Raw genomic sequence first — 14,417 nt, 5'->3', positions numbered from 1 at the left:
TGCAGCAGTGTATACACCGTGGGGAGGAGCTTAGGAGGTGGTGTAGCTCTCGAGAAGGAGTCTTTCAATCAGACATTCAGCTCTGAATAAATGACTTTACCATTCCTTCGTTAATAAAAATGTTATTGACAAAAATGTTCAATTCATCAAGCATTAAACTTTGTAAACATATTGGCCTGGTTTTCATGGTGATGTAGCAGACATGGGGAGTGTTCACTAATGTCACCACAAGAGAACTAAGTACCCCACCAGCATGGTTGCACATTCCGAGGGGGCGGAGGAGACATTGGGTTGTTCCCCCAAAATATGTTTTTTATGTTTATTCATACCTATATGTATATTAATGTTGAACTCGAGAAGATTCCAGAACAACATTGTGTTTCATCCAATTAACTGAGTAGTGGGTTTAATCATGGATTCATAGTTCAAATGGCTGTTTTCAGAAGGTTGCCAGTTCGAATCCCGATCCACCAAGGTGCCACAGAGCAAAAGCACCATCCCCACACACTGGTCCCCGGACTGCCCTCTGCTGACTCAGGGTGATGGGTTAAATGCAGAGGACAAATTTCACTGTGTGCACCATGTGCTGTCCTGCTGTGTATCACAAGTGACAATCACTTTACTTCACTTGAACTCCAGTAAGTAGGAAATTTTATTCACTTTAAATAAAGTGATTCTCTTTAATGTAGTTGATGCAGACTCATTCATAATTTAGTTGCGGTAAAAATGCTGATTGCAAATGTAATTTTCCATAAATCTGCTATATAAGCAATTACAATATTACTTATCTAGTTAACGTTAGCTTGTTGCATTGTTAAATATAATACGTTTATATTCTATTCTTAAATGTCTTAATTTGTTATGATTGATAAAGTACTTTGAATTACCAGTGTGCATGAAATGTGCTACAGTATAAATAAACTTGCCTTGCCTTGCAGTGTCATAGATTAAAATGACAGAGAAGAGAAAATTTTTCAGTGCACCTAAACTCCAAGTACAAACCGTCAAAAAAGTAAAAATAAGGAAATTTGACTTTACTAATGAGTGCTTATGAAAATACTAATGTCACAATATCAATCACAGGCAATGGAGACAAAAATTACTGATGGACAGGTAGAGCAGGGTCAATCGGATGTATAGTGTCAGGTCAGAGTGCTGCGCTTTTATTGACAGGATAATGACAGAATATTTTCAGGTGAACAATTTCTTTGTTTTCTGAGTTGATGAGCAGATAAACATCACAGGCTCACCAATTTACAGTATGATCTGTGAATTTAACAAGTGTAATGTAAGTAATTTAGTTATTATGAGTATGGAAAAATTTCCTGCATTTGTTCTGCTTCAGGAGTCAGTCTGTTCTGAGACAGTGAGAGTAGAGGAAGGGGAAGATTCAGAACCAGGGAGAGAGCTGGAGACAGCAGAACAAAGATATGACATTGCCAGCACCAGAACATGGGGCACAGTCTTTAGTTTAGACCTCAGTGTCTACACAAAGCCATACCAAACACCTCCCCAGTGTATCGAAAAGCAAATGCTTTCAAATAAGACATTTGACATTTCTGTCAAATGACTTTGATACCATTTCTATGTTCCAGTCCATCAGTGAAAGGGGTCTCATGCTTTTACTGCAGCAAAGGTGTTTCAAACCAGTCCTCTTTAGGTCATAGGCATGTTCATTATTACTGGCTCTAGAAATTGGAAGAAAACCACTGAAAAATGTACGGCACACCAGACCACTTAAGCCCACCAACATTATGTGACTGTCACTGCATGTCAGCCAAATCCAATCAGCACCCAGTTATCTAGTGCATGGCATAAACAGCAGGAGGTGGCAAGACATTGCTTGAGGAAAATTGTTAGCTCTGTGTTGCATGGGGTAAGGCAAGGACAATCTGAAGAAAGTCTGAATCTGTATCAGCTCATAAAACTGAAGGAATGTTTTATGAGCTGTGAAAACAAACATTGCAGCACAGCACACGGCGACACAACTAAATGTGTCCTCTGCTTTTAACCATCACCCTTGGTGAGCAGTGTGATATTGAGCAGAAAAGCGTCTGTCTGTGCTATGTGGACCATGATCTTATGCCACACGAGGAATTTATTGGGTTGTAGAATTTATTAGAGACAACAGGCCAAGGCATTGCCAAAATTACTGATGTGTTGTTGACGCTTAATCTGCCAATATCTGCTTTACTTGGGCAAAGTTACAATAGTGCCTCCAACATGTCAGGAAAATACAGTGGTGCACAGGCAGTAGCGAGGGAGCAGCAGCCATTAGAATTCTATGTGCATTGTGGGGCACATTGTGTTAATTTAATCACACAGGCTGGCTGCTCAGTCTCCCCAATGATCTGGAACTGCATGTCTTGGGTCTATCAGTTAGGCGTCCTTTTCAACCAGTCAGGAAAATTAAGGAGAATGTTTGCATGTTAAATACCTCTGAAAATGAACACATCACCACACTTAAACCTCTATGTCCAACATTTAAGTTTTGTGGAGGTTCGGTTTGGTGAGCGTTTCAACCAAGACAGTCCATAGTCTCTGCAAAGCTTAGGGAAAGTCCTTTTGACTGGTTTGCTAAATGGTTCGGTAGATAAGTACCCTGAGTTGCACAGAGGTACCCTTGCAGTACAGTTGCCTATTTTTCACCAGAAATTCTCCTGTAGCAGCAGAGGTCCTAAGGGGAATACCTGTGGAGGTGTGTGGGTTGTTTGACCAAGTTGATGATTGTCAGAATTTTGTTTCTGGTTCCAGTGTCCTCATGTGAAGCTGAGAGGAGCTTCAGTGTATTGCAGAGACTAAAGACGTGGCTAAGGGCTACTATGGCCCAAGACAGACTTAACAGTCTGTTAGTCTGCAATGTGCACAAAGACAAGCTCAACAACCTTAACAAAAAGTGTTTACTTTTGTTAAGTGTCCATTCATTGATGTAAGTTTGCTTTAAATTGCAGTAATAGAGCAATTACTCTAAATTGATTATTTAATAATCGATTTTGTTACAAAACACTACTTATTTTATATATCTTGTTCACAATAACAGTATTTTTTTAATTTTATTGTATGTTGATACAATAAAATAGTTTTGAAGAAAATTGTCATTGAACCTATTACAATAAAGATAGAAGCAGAAGTTTTTCACTGTGGGGACATCTCTGTTCAATTTGACTGTATTGTTTGTGTCCACTTCAAAAATTGCTCATGAGAAATTTTATATTTATTTAATTAAATTTTATGCCCATGCAAACCAGTCCTGTTAACAGTGTCCTTATTTCTAACACAAAGACAACAAAGTTTAAAATGAGTAAAGCCAATCGGCATGATTGACAGATCTCACACACCCTACTTCCTGACTGACTGGACTGTTTAAACTCACTCCCACCAATATGGCACATGGACAAAGTGAAGAACCCTCCCTCCTTCCTCCCTTTCAATAAGTTCTCTTCCCACCTAATACCTCTTGTATATGGCAGTGTTTACAGGCATCACTACAACAGTCAGTTAAAATCATCTCAGAGTGTGTCTTTTCATCCAACAATCCCTATGCACCGCAAACAATATGACATTGCAAAAATATCCCTAGGTGTGTTCTGAGCCACTGTGTGTTTAATTACAGGGCATGCAGTGTGAATTACCTTCACAAGAATGTCAGAAAAACATGTGTAACAGCTTCCTTTTATTAATCATCTACTTCTGTTCTGATAGAACACAAAACACACACTTACACATGAGCTTATCTACCATCAGAAGTGTAAACGTGTGTTTTTGATAAGGCCTCACAGTGAATGCCTTGGCCCAGCAGCAGTCAGCAGTGCACGTGGCTTATTCGGATTACTGACATGGCAGGGAGATATATTCACAGTATGGCCGGATGGGTTTTGAGAAAAGGGCACACACGGCATTTTCCCTGGAGGCGCTGCGCTCAAATGTAATTTCTGTCACCCGACTTGTCTCTCAAGTCCGATTTACATTTTGTCATTTACCTTCCATTTACAATTTGTATCGCCTTATCTTCACCAACTAGCAATTCAGTGACATTTGCTTCAAAAAGAGTGCACATATTCTCCGACACACGTGATTTATCAGCAGTTGTACCAGGAAAGCTCAGATAATGGAGCACAATGAGCGTTTAACACTCATAGGTCCTGGTATCCTTCAATCAGGTCACTAAACTCCTGTTAGGTCATAAGACAATTCACCTTGCATCTTCCAAATAAATGTCACTAAAAGCTCCTCATGTGTCAGGAGGATGTGGGTAACCATGATTCTGTCCTTTTTAAGTAAAAAAATCAGAATGCGGTCCAATAAATAAAGTATACTAAAGCCATTGCTTTGTGTATCTTCACAGATCAGAGGCTAAACCTGTTTATTTTCATTTAACCACTCATCACATCACCTGCGGTCAAACCGAAGAGGGGTAAAGACACTCACTGTCATACACTAACACTCACTCAGTCACAGGCTCAACTGTGTGTGTTAACCCTAAATGATATGAGAAAATTCTGCCTTCAGACATGTCAAGTAGCAGCTTAAAATGTGATTTTCTCTTAAAGGGCACATTTTTCAGATTCAAATGTACAAACATAGTGGAATCAGTCTATGACAAATCTTGAAACCCATTTCCATTCCAGGACCTCAACATAGTGTTACAGTCAAGACCACCTAAGACCAAGACAATGCCGAGACTGGAGGGTACAAAGACCAAGACCGAGACCAACAACAAGACACACTAAGGTGAGACCAAGACCAAGGCTGAAATCAGACTAGGGCTAGAATTGACATCACGAGTTAAATCAAATTCATGTTATCTTTTCAATTATATTGCCCATATGTCTCTCGTTTAAAATCTCCCAGATTTGACATAGTCACGAGGCCTGATGGAAAATAATATTCTCAGCAATCTTTTTCGATAGCCATTCATCAGACCTCATGTCACGGCCGAGGGGGGAAAGGAAACAATGGAACACTGTATTGTAGTAGTCCCAGACATACACACACTCCTGTATTTTACATAAACACAGGCAGATTGAGACACAGGTACGGGGGAACCCTCGGGATGCACGTTGGAGATCTGCTCTGCCCCATTCATGGCACCACCTGGTGATATGGAGCTCCAACCATGCCGAAGGTATCTGGAGTCAGCTGGGCTTGGGAGTGTCATACAATGGAGTACTTGTACATAGACATGGTATTCTAATCAGCCAGACTTTTTTGAAAGATAACAGGCTCAGCTGATGGAAGAACTACACAAATTTCAATCGTGTTATTCAAAAAAGAACTTAGAATCATATTAGCCAAGTCTGAGCAGTCAGCATACAGGAGATAGTAGTTCTCAAAGAGACCTAATTATATTTGCCACAATGATTCATATGACAAGTTAAAACCTTTTGCCCTGTGTATTAATGGGTGTAACAATGACTTCTTATGAAAATAATTTGTCTGAATTCCTACAAAACTATCAGTGACCCAAGAGTTATTGGGAGCTGTTTTATAGAATCTTTAGAAATATTACGTAGCTGTACTAAACTTAAGCCCACAGACCAGGGTACAGAATAACTTACAATAACATGGACAATAACATGTGCGCACACTAATTACGTTCTTGTAATGAGTTCTCTTTTTCACAGTGCTTTCTCTCCAGATGCCTGGTGAATGTAGATGTTGTCCCAGCTGTCTTCATCAAGGTGGCTCGACAACCCCAACAGGGTTGCTCTCTCTCTCAAATATGTAGAGAGAAATGTGATATTTTAATATGATTAAAAATATGATTGTTGATTTGCTGTAAATACAAGCTTGACGTTTATGTACTTGTGTGATCAGCCCACAATAGGATGAAAAAAATATATGTGTTTCATTTCCATCTACCAACATACATCCAGGAAGTCCAGGACTCTCATTATCATGAAACACACATTGGTTGTGGTCTCTGTAAACATAATTTCATAAAGACAGCAAATTGTTGGTATTTACAGCATTTCAAACATGCTCCTTTGTACTTGTTTGATGAATGGTGATCAAAACCAACCAGCAGCGATAATAAATGCAATCGTGTGGTCCATAGGAGATTGAGATGACTGAAAAGGTATTGTATCTGCTTCTGGAAATGCTAATATGGACACTGACTGATAAAGCACCTGATGCAGACTGAACTTGCTACAGCAGGAGGCAGGGTTAATCATGGTTCTGGAGGGTTGTAAAACCCTCTCACAAATTTTTACTAATTAGCCAACAGCTTCCATAAATGCAGGTGCCGGTTCTCTGAAGACTGCTATTTTGATCCTATTTTAGTGATCTGACACACACACACAAAAAGTGTAAAGTACAAAAAACTTTATGGCTGTGTGCCAGGTCTGGTGCAGATATTTTTTGAAACGTGTGTGCAAAATCATTTGTTGTTTTGAGAACAAAGGTGCGTGTCTAAAAAAAATTGGAAGACACTGGAGAGTGAGGTGGAAAATACAGCTAGTTGAGCACTTTGTTTTTCTCTTCGACACATCCTCTTATTTTTCTTCTCGGCTATTCACGCACATTGCCCTCATTACTAAGTGACTTGGCCTGTAGGTTTGTCTAAGTGTACAAACGCCCCCCTTACTCTGAACGTGTGTGTGGGCTTGGTCTGGTTCATAACCTTTTCTCAGACTTGTGCTCTGAACGTGAGCAGCTTCAGATGGCCTCCATCTCAACTGAATCTGTCCCTTCATACAGTACAGGCCAAACGTTTAGATACACCTTCTCATCCAATGTGTTTTCTTTATTTTCATGACCATTTACATTGGTAGATTCTCACTGAGGACTTGTTTGAACACATGAACACATGTAGAGTTATGTACTTAACAAAAAAAGGTGAAATAACTGAAAACATGTTTAATATTCTATTTTTTTCTAAATAGCCACCCTTTGCTCTGATTACTTCTTTGCACACTCTTGGCATTCTCTCGATGAGCTTCAAGTTAGCCCCTTTGCCTTCACTCTGCAGTCCAGCTCACCCCAAACCGTCTGGTGACTGTGGATGCCAGGTCTCCACTTTTTGTTAAGTACATAACTCCACATGTGTTCATTCATAGTTTTACATTTACATTTACATTTACAGCATTTATCAGACGCCCTTATCCAGAGCGCCTTACAATCAGTAGTTACAGGGACAGTCCCCCTGGAGCAACTCAGGGTTAAGTGTCTTGCTCAGGGACACAATCGTAGTAAGTGGGATTCGAACCCGGGTCTTCTGGTTCATAGGCGAGTGTGTTACCCACTAGGCTACTACCACCTAGTGGGTAGTAGCCTAGTTTTGATGCCTTCAGTGAGAATCTACCAATGTAAATGGTCATGAAAATAAAGAAAACACATTGAATGAGAAGGTGTGTCCAAACATTTGGCCTGTAATGTATATATGAGAGACAGTGTGTGTGTATATATGTGTGGGGGGGACATCTTTTTAGCCGAGCATCCCTAAACCGTTAAAACACACTTACTATGACACTCATTTCACCTAGGCTGTCCTAGGTAGTCCACCGTGGCAATTGTTGCGCATCCACTGTAGTCCCAGCCACCCGAGTCTAATCTGTCTCTCTCTTTGTTGCTCTAGATCCTGGTTCCTGGCATTGAGCTGGCATTGATAAGATATACCAGCATGAAATGTACCATATGGTCATCACAGCCACCAACACCATAACTGTTATGTTACGGCATAATAGCTGAAGCTTCAGGGATCTTCAAATGGACCAGTATCATCATAATAGACATGCTCTCTAGACCATGACACTGAACTAAAACATACTCTGCACTGTCCAGTTCCTCCAAACATGAACAGATCCTTGTCAATGCACATTTTTGTCCTTTTTTCCCCCCAACCTTGTTATTATACCTGTTGGACTGTTTCTCTTGGATAAATCATTACCAACCCTGCATTGACACCTAGTGCACACTCACTCTACCCTGGAAGGGGGGCTATCTCTGACTCACTCCTTCACAAGGGTTCTCAATTTTTTTTCTGATGGCTTTCATTAATCAACATGAAACTATAACTTTGTATGATATGACCTGACATTTAGATTTGAATCCTGGGAATGGCATTATCTCATAATAATTCAAATATCATTCTAGAGTACAGACAGCCGCCTTCCAGTACCACTACGCAGAGGTCGGTGTAATGCTTCCTGTCGCGACTACTCACTCCCTTCCTGCCACAGAGAGAGGTCAGAGCTCCAACCCCGCACCTGAGAACAGCCGCGACCATTCCAGTTGACTGGAACTACTCCTTTCACACTGCGTTATTAAAACCATTCTCACTTCATCTTTCTAAAATGCTTCAATCAGGCTTCAATCAGCCATTACTGGTTCATAGCAATTACAGTTCATTATTTCATACAGCCATTGTCTGAAAGCCAATCTGAAGACACAGGAATCTTCTACATGCTCATACTAGTACCAATATATAAATGGTGTTTTCTGAGTAAACACAAAAGCAGTTGAAAATAATGGTTTACAATAGCATAATAGACACGATGACATCATGCAGAAGTATTTATAATTGAATTATTCCAAAAGCGGTTCTGTAAAGATGTGGGTACTATTTTCAAAGACTGTAAAGACGTGGGTACTATTTTCAACATGGCTTTACTGTAGTACTTTGTGCTAAACTTGGGAGTTTATTGAACCTAAAACATTCTCACACTGGGTGCCCCAGTTTGAATGGAAATCTGCACTCATACATGTGGAGTACAAATGTGGGGCAGTGGTGGCCTAGCGGTTAAGGAAGCGGCCCCGTAATCAGAAGGTTGCCGGTTCGAATCCCGATCCGCCAAGGTGCCACTGAGGTGCCACTGAACAAAGCACCGTCCCCACACACTGCTCCCCGGGCGCCTGTCATGGCTGCCCACTGTTCACTCAGGGTGATGGGTTAAATGCAGAGGACAAATTTCACTGTGTGCACTGTGTGCTGTGCTACTGTGTATCACATGTGACAATCACTTCACTTTCAAAGGGAACACTGCAAAGCAGTCATAACAGATTCATAAAATCGGATTCTGGTGGAGGAGACGGTGGTCATATGATGCTCTGTCTGAACATGTTCTCATGAATGTTAATGCATGCTAACATGAACGTGCACTGATTTTCTGTCACCTCAATCACTTGTCTCCAAGGACAACATAACAAAAATGTTGGATAGTGAATATGTCAGTGTGGGGGGGCACATGTCCAGCTGACAGGAGTGGAAGGCTAGGGATAATCTGCAGAGAGAGTGCAATACAAAGCTGTGGAGAAGCAGACAGAGACGGACAGCAGAGAAGTGAAGAACACTACAGCCAATAATCGGGTCCCATTGTCATGGATACCGGCCATCTATCGTCTAAAAAGCTTCTCAAAGATGCAGTGTGTTTGCAAAGGAAAAAGTCTTATCTGCTGTGATTACACTCACAGAGAACTGACAGGCAGGTTAAAGTAGCAGCTTCTGACACACTGAAGGTTCATTTTGTGTATTTGTGTGTGTGTGTGCGTGTGTGGTCATGTGTTTGTCAAATGTGTGTGCCAGCATAGATTATGTTGTCCTGTTACTGTCTTTCAGTGTGATGACATTCAGTCTAATGTCAGATGTCACTTCTGAATACAAATGGAGCCATCCTGCCCCAGATACTGAGAACGTTGGACCTTCTCAGCATGGAAAAGCTGTAATCCAGCTTGATCACACACTTCTGTTTTAGCCACTCAGAAGTAAAAAAGACCCTACATGTTTTTCTCCAGGACTGTGTTACGCCTCTCAGATGCAGTAGTGGACGTGAATCCATAATTTTACACAATCCAGACCCACAATGCATTAAGGTTGTTTAAACGGTTGTCTGAAACTGTATTTAAATGATGCCTCTGCTTAGTTTTACTAAATAACTCATTTGTGAAGCTTTAAAATATTATTTTAAATGGATTTGTGCAGATTCTCAGTCATCCGTTCTTCAGTTTAAAGCAGTATTAAAAATGTCTGTGTTTTTTCTTAACTCACGGGATAACACTGGAGTCCATCTGTCCAATTGTCAGTGTTGTCCTCCAACGTTTAGACAACCTCTCAGACGTGGGCCCATCAGCAGGTAGTTAATTGTTGGGGCTGTGTGTTCTCAAGGCCCTTAACATCTTGAGGTGATTGGCCCAATTTTCCACAGAGACATGCACAGTGTTCTGACTCATAAAGGAAGGCAGCCAATGAAACTTTTACGGCCATCTCTATTGATGTGGAAGTGATCCAATCAGAATGACTCTCAAAATTAAGGCGTGGTGACAAGATGGGAATACCCAGGTCCATGGCATTTTGTGCTTGTGTCTTTCGTGAAGGTCCCCTGCCTGGTATCATCCCCCAAACAAGAGGTGTCAAAAGCCAGAAAATGGCTTGAGGTGTCATGACGAGAATGATGAGGCAGAGACATCAAAGGACAAATCCTGATTGGTCTCGATGAACTTTTTGGGAGTCAAATGTATAAAATAAATTTCTCTTGTTGGCCGCAACTCTTCACTTCCTGCTCCATCGGGAGCTGGGGTTTTGTTCAGTTGCTTTCACTCTCTGTTTCTCGATGGCCAAGCTGCCTCTCTGCGTCTTGGTTCCTGGCTTTTTTCTCCTTTCTTTGATTTGTTTTTTTCTGTAAGATTGGTATCATTTTACATACAGTATTTACATGTGACTGCAATAGTAATCTACTGGTTTTAATAAATTTGAAACTGTTCATTCTAGTAACCTCTATTGCCATGCCTCTTTATATCCAGGTAACATCAGATGAATGTTTAATATAATGTGGTCATCTTCTTTTTATTTATCCAACCTAAATGCCGTATTGATGCAAAATGCAGGGTTGGCAACAGTGTGAAGCAGGACACTGCGACAGAATGATGAGGTGGGGGCTGGGGAAGGGTGACACTGGTGGGACAATTGTGAAGGTTTGGTGCAGAGGGCACAATGTCAGCATCTTATTCACTGCTGTGTGGCAGAGGGCCCGGCCAAGTCTGACTGCAGAAGAGACTTAAAGAACACTGATGCAATAATAAAGGGAGACAAAACACTAACTTTTTTTAATTGGTGGATGTTAAGAATCATGCCAGCAGCACTGCAGCCATCCAATCTAACTCGTCCGGAGCCAGCACCCAGGATAACTACTGCAGATACTGGATTTGATATTACAACGAGAAACCACCTTCCTGTTGCCGTTCATTTCCATGGTTACGTAGATAGCTAATTGGTCTAATCTGATAACACTATGAGCAGGGCGATGTTGATGAATGAGAAAGTGTTCACACGGTGCATCTGTCCTCGCAACAGCAACAGTCTTAAATTCTCATTAAGTCAAATGAAGGGATATTAGTGAAGATATTGGCTTTCATTTCTTAATATGCAGTTATATTTTCCGAAGACAGACATCCAATCACTGTATATATATGCAATAACATGGACACGCACTCCAACAAATTCAAATCAAATGTGTGTTTCTGTGTGTGTGTGTTTCTGTCTGCCTGCCTGTCTGTTGCCCAAGTGATGGTTTGTTTGTTAGTCTGTCAGTCTTAATACAAGGCCAATATAAATCCCAGAGAATATAATAGTATAATTAAAACCTCCACATGCTAAAATGAACTGCATTCACATTGTCTCTCTGTGTGTATGTGTGGGTTTGTGTGTGTAGATCTATGACTATCAAATCACAAACCTGTTTCATAAATGCTAAAACTGGAACAAATTAAAACTCAGTGATCATCATTAGGAATTAAGAGAATGCTTATTTATGATTTTCACAAATAGCTGTTACTACAATTGCATCATGCTGCATTATGAGATGGCTTTTAGCTTCACCAAGACCATCAACAGTAGGGATGGAAAGGATTTGCTTGAATGAAATGTTTTGTTTTGTTTGCATTTATAGGTGTTTACTGCATACATTTATGAGTTTTGACTCTTTGTTTTTTTTTCATTAATAGAGAGAATAAAAGAATAAAAGAACCAAAAATGCCATTTTAGATGGGTGGCACATAAACAACGTATTAGGCTGGAACAATATTTGAAAGGCTTTCCCAAGGGACATATACTGAGGGACACTGTCACTCTCAGGACTTATGCCAGTTAATCCAACTTCTCTTCCAATCAGACGTCGAGTGTCACCATGGCCAACATCCTCCATTTATTTCCTGTCATGTCCTCTTTCCTCCTGTTTCATCATCCCTTCATCCTGTCATTGCCAGTGTTCTGTTGGCCTGCTGGCTGGTCTGATTGGTGACGGCAGCTTCACTGTATGTCGTGATCCTCTCTGAGCCAGCTTCACCCACAGAACACACCATTCGGTCATTGTGCACAGCATGAATAATTAATAGGAAAACCAAGACAATGGAGCATGTGAGCTTATAAAGAACCCATTTTCTATTTCAGCATAACACCACATAACTCAATAATTAGGAAACCTCCCTTGATGGAGTCTCAGGTAATGCAAATAACAGAAGGACTTATGAATGCACACTGCGGTATAAGAGGGTGAGTGGACAAAGGGAACCATTTATGCATTGAAGTGATTTTTTTTCAGAATAACCCCTTCCAGACTGGATCATATCAGCACTGCTGGAAATAATAGTTTCTCATGATGAAGATCAGAGCATTATGTAACAATGAATATTTACATTTACAACATTTATCAGATGCCCTTAGCCAGAGCGACTTACAATCAGTAGTTACAGGGACAGTCCCCATGGAGACACTTAGAGTTAAGTGTCTTGCTCAGGGACACAATGGTAGTAAGTGGGATTTGAACCTGGGTCTTCTGGTTCATAGGTGAGTGTTTTACCCACTGTGCTACTACCACCCATATACCTTGTCATGAATAGTGATGAATGGATGGAGGAATAGATGGATGGACTCCTCAGTAGTGAACTGCATGTACCTGGTTTTCCCATTTGAATTCATCTTGTACATAGCCAGAAAACAGAAACCACCTCCTAAAAGCATTTTAAAGTTTAGTGTGTTTTTTCATCTTTAGTTCTCTGTGGCATGAAAAATCAATTTGCCTTTTTTTTTTTTTACATGAGTCACACAGTCAGCCTAGACCACACTCAATCATGAATACATCAGAATCAAAAGCTGGAGGGCTAGAAAAAAGGAATGTGAAAATTGTTGTATTAAAAAAATAAAACTGTCTTATGTTGCTGAATTTTACATACTTTGTGCACAAACTCACAATTTTAGGCACCCAAAACAGGGTGCACAGTGTAAATGCATGCAAGATCAAATTCAAGTGTTCTTTATGTGTACATTGTAGATTCATTCTTTTCTGTTTTTTTTCTATACTGGTTTTAACAAGAAGTAGTACAGAAAAAAAGACACACTCCTGTTCCTCTGTGAAAAACACAGTAATAACTATGTAACTCATGCATTATAAATGTGTAACTACTTCAATTACCAGGTCACTCCCACTCCATGAACTTTTGACCCTAACCCTTTCTTCTCTTTTTTCAGTCATAATTATATAATTTTATGTTCATTTTATTATTATAATTTGACCTAATCTGGCCTTGTTTTCATGTATGTAAGGCTGCATCATGTGCCATTTTTCTGTCTCTATAAGTGACAGTCGCGTGGGTGTTTTATGTTAATTTGCCTATATGTGTCAGATACTGTCCTTCATACTCAGTACATGTACTATCTTTCAACATTTTATTTTGTGTATGGGCTTTACATGCTACACCACTTCCTGAGATGCTCATAAGATGTGAGATGCTACTTGCATCTGAAATGCCTGATACCTGTTTTTTTATTTATATATTTTTTAAGTTAAAGCTGCCTTGCTTGCTGTGTGCTATTGTCTGTGGTTGGTATATCATGGTATATTTAAAATACATTGCTTGCACATTCTCATATTTCATAAGAAAATGTATGCTTTCATACTAAGATCCTTGACATGCTAAAAATCTTGCATACGGTGCTAACATACGGTGATAATATCATATCAGTCTGGAATTTCAGATGCATTTTTGGCTAGTTTTGGTTTTGTATTGAACCTCATGAATTATTCATATTTGATTAACATTTATAAATAGACAATATTTGTGAAGAAATTGCGCCTGCTGCATCTCCCTCTCACTTGCGACCATGACACCCACATAACAACACGGCCACAAACATCTCTGTTACAGTACAGTTATGTAGAGCGTAAGCATCTTTCTGAAAAAAATTAGGTACTTCATGGACCAGATGAGAAACACAAGATGCCAGCCAAGAAACAAGATGGGATTACAAAAAAAACTCCTTATCCAATCAGATCCAATCAAGCGTTGCTGGAATAAGAAATATGGAATGGTAGAAGGCAATAATCCAATTATGCTTTCTGACACTGAAGATGCAAGATGGAAAGGTTTTCCAGGTACAGCGTAATAGCAGCAATGCAATTCACCGTCTGATGTGCGTCCCTGTT

Source organism: Denticeps clupeoides, chromosome 3, assembly GCF_900700375.1.
Source record: "Denticeps clupeoides chromosome 3, fDenClu1.1, whole genome shotgun sequence".
Taxonomy (NCBI): domain Eukaryota; kingdom Metazoa; phylum Chordata; class Actinopteri; order Clupeiformes; family Denticipitidae; genus Denticeps; species Denticeps clupeoides.
This window is presented reverse-complemented; position numbering follows the sequence as displayed.